Here is a 3,992-nt window from a genome sequence, read left to right on the forward strand (position 1 = left end):
CTGTTATCACTGCATTTTTGTGCAGTGGCTGCTTGACATCACTATCTTTAACCAGAGGCTTCCCTAATTATTTTTTACTCTACTTATATCAAAAGCCAAATATACTAATGCAGCTTTTCCCACAGCATCAACTTAAGCACTTATTTTTCTGAACAATATTGTTTTTCTACTATGTCATGAACCAATCAACAAAACCCCTATATTTCTTCTTCCTATAATACTAGTCTCTTGTATAAGAAAACTATGAAACTCATTATCCACCAAATAATCGACCTCACTAACCTTTTACCAAAGCCCCTATTTACCACTCCGAACAAATCAATGTAGAGAGAGCTACATTATCAGTATGTCTATTCTTGAGGTAGCTGGGTCCCATGGTTCACACTCGGTGGCTTGTGCTTTTGGTTGCTCTTCTGTTGAGAATTACTCCCAATCTTTCGAAAAGCTGATTCTGCATATACAATATCAGAAATTCTCTTATGCATAAAAAGATGCGTAGGTGTGGACAATTTTAAGAGTTTATTAGAGTTGGTTTATGAATTGACTTTTAAAGTGGAAAGAAGATAAATAGAAAACTCTGAAATTATTCTACAAGTGTTTTTCATGATTTTTAAATTTTTTATTTCTCTTTCTTATCCTTAGTATTTGATGTAAGAAAGAAAAAATGTGTATATAAAAAATATATACCCTAATAATGAATATTATTATTATATCTGACATTATTCATATTTATTGTTATTGAATGATATGGAAAAGGTAATGAAAATGAATCATTTTGAGATAGATAGATATTATAATTTATAAGAGAGAAAAATATTGGGAAACTTTCATACTCTAAAATATTAAACATTTAATTCTTCAATGTGCATTTACCAATTTTATTGAAATCATTGGTCATTTTTAATTAGTATTCATAAATGTATTGAAAGTGAATCAATTCAGAAATCATATATCACTAGTAATCATCAAAAATCAAATTTCGATGCAAAACACTACAGAAAAACATATAATAACAAAATTAATGTCAAATCCACACTTAAAATGTACCATAGTCTACATATAAAGCTCCATTGGATCGACGGTGGTGTTGCTTCGAATCCTGGGCCTTCACCAGTCTAGTTGGAAGTTGGAACAGATACAGTTGAAGAATCTGTAAAGACAAAAACATAAATATTAAAAGAATCAACAATTATGAGAAGAATGAAAAAGATTATTTGTCCCATAATTTTTCTATCTTTATGTCCCGAACCAAATAATGATTGAGATGATCTAACATAAACCAACATAAATAGTGATTGAGAGGATCCAATGCATGAGATAGAATGTAAAAAACTTAAACTATCATAAATTAAAGAAAATCTCCTGCAAAAATTAACCCCTAAAACAACAAAACAAACTTTTCTAGTCAAACTCCAAACACAGAATAACTTTCAAATAGTCAAGATTAATTTAGGTTGATGTCAACTTCATAGTCAAGATTAATTTAGCTTACGTAAAAGTTAAAACCAATATCAGTGTCAATTTTTACATTCTTATTAATAAAAGACTTACTTTACGATAACCAAGTATGCAATAACCCTATGTGAAATTCAGAAACCATATAACTATGGTCAGCTTATCAACTTATACATAATTCAAAAGTTTCAACAAGGCTTTGAAAAATTAAATGACTCCTTTTACCAATAATTTAACCCAAACATGGAAATTTATGCAATTTGGAGACAAAACCCAATAGAGAATAAAATGCCTTTACATTTATGCTACAACGCATTTGCATGAAGTATCAAAATTAAAATAATATTACAACCACAAATACAACCAAAGGTTAAAATTTAGGACCACATTACATGATGTGCATTGTGGTTGCGCACAATTTGAAATAGTTGTTACAGCCACCGGAACCTTTGTAAATAATATATTTACCTGGCTTCTTTTTTGACTTTATTGGATAGTCAACATGTTAAAACAAGCCTCTGATTGAAGAAGAAAATGCCTTAACATAACTCTTTCTCATCTTTCATTTTCTGGTTATTCCCTTTCTGTTATTTCTGTTTTTATTGTTGTCTGGTTTTCTATTTTGGGAATGTAGCCGTTAGGATAGAGTTAGTTATCTTTTGTGCTTTGTTGCTCTATAATAGAAACTCGTTGTATTTTGTATTATTCATTCCATTCAATAAGAAATAAAAGAAAAGCATATTCAAGAGTTCACATCTTCTTCACTCTTCTACCATTTTTCGGTTTGCCTCTGTTTCATTTACAAGGTATAAGTTCTTCACCTTGATTCTTTCTTCTTTTGTTTCTTCTTTTCTCATATGAATACCATCTTCTTAAGACTTAAGATGGTATCAAAGCTTTAGTATATAAAGCTCTGCTGTGTCTCACTCACTTTTATTCTCCTTCTCCTTCTTTTCACTTCTCTACTCTTCATAATGGCCACCAACCCTTTGAGGGATCAATACAGTCCATTCTTTATGCACCCAAACGAAAATCCTGGGGCAATGATAGTATTTGTCCCACTAACCAGAGCTAATTACCATTGTTGGCCCATTGCTATGTTTATGGCATTAAAAAACAAGAACAAACTTCAGTTTATAAATGGTACTTTACCAAAACCATCACCTGATCAACCCCTGTTTATAGCTTGGGACATATGCAACACCCTTGTTATATCTTGGATAAACCAAACCCTTGATCCATCCATTGCTCAAAGTGTATTATGGCTTAAAACTGCATATGAAGTATGGAATGATCTCAAAGAGAGGTACTACCAAGGGGATGTCTTCCACATTTGTGAATTACAATAGGAACTTTACACAATGAGACAAGGTAATCTTCATATTGATGCATACTATACACAGTTGAAAAGACTATGGCAAGAATTAGATAATTTTAGGCCAATACCCTCCTACTTATGTGAGATTAAGAGCCATTGTCACGTGATTCCAATAGTTAAGTCCTATAGAGAAAATGACTATGTCATTAGATTTCTAAAGGGGCTCAATGAGCAATACTCAGCGGTAAGGTCCCAAATAATGCTCATGGATCCCCTACCTAGCATAAACAAAGCCTACTCCCTGTTGATGCAACAAGAAAGACAGATAAACACACCCTATGAAGAATCCAAGATCCTGGCTAGCAATGCAGATGATTACCAAGCTAAAGGAAGAACTAGAGGAAGACGATTCAGAGGCTATGGTTCAAAAAATTCTGGTAGAGGAAGATATTCTACTGGCAGAGGAAATAGCATCAGATTATGCACATTCTGCAATAGAACAGGGCACACAATAGATGGTTGCTACAAGAAACATGGATTTCTACCAAGTTTTAAGAACAATGTCAACACTATTAAAACTCAAGATAACAAAGATGATGAAAACCAATCTATCTTTGAACACACTGAAAAGAAGGAGTCTTGTATCATGCCTTTCATTTTGGACCAACAACAAGCCATATTGACCTTAATGAAGCAGAACAACTCTCAACCTATGCATATCACCAATCAAATCACTTGTGACTCACTAGGTAACATTTGCAATTCATTTCATAATCAGAAATTAAAAGATTGGATTCTTGACACCGGTGCCACTAACCATGTATTACACAATGTGTGAATTCAATCTTTTAAACATATTCCTCCTATACATGTTAAACTTCCTGATGGAAGTGAGGTCATAACCTCAATATCAGGCAATGTATTATTCTCTAACCATCTATATCTCTCAAATATGTTATATATACCTAGTTTTAAGTTCAATATCATATTTGTTTTCAAGCTAAGCTTTGCTCTTGACTATAAGCTAATATCTCCTAAGATGAAATGCCTGATTCAAGAGCAGAATACATCCAAGATGATTGGTGCAGCTGAGATTAGGAAAGGATTATATGATATCACTAGTAACACTTTAATTATTGAAATTCCTTCATGTGTAAATCACTTTAGTACTTGTAATAAAGATGTATGGCATAAGATATTAGGCCATTTATCTCATGCA

At 32.4% G+C, this 3,992-nt stretch overlaps 1 long non-coding RNA gene across 1 annotated transcript; it reads right to left on the bottom strand.

Moving 5' to 3' along the window:
* Positions 207-1,964, bottom strand: LOC109335296. Its single transcript, XR_002106191.1, has 3 exons — positions 1,924-1,964; positions 1,048-1,150; positions 207-451 (listed from the first exon to the last, which is right to left on the bottom strand). It is a non-coding gene; the product is annotated as an uncharacterized LOC109335296 (long non-coding RNA).

The sequence above is a fragment of the Lupinus angustifolius genome, chromosome LG20, assembly GCF_001865875.1.
Source record: "Lupinus angustifolius cultivar Tanjil chromosome LG20, LupAngTanjil_v1.0, whole genome shotgun sequence".
NCBI lineage: Eukaryota > Viridiplantae > Streptophyta > Magnoliopsida > Fabales > Fabaceae > Lupinus > Lupinus angustifolius.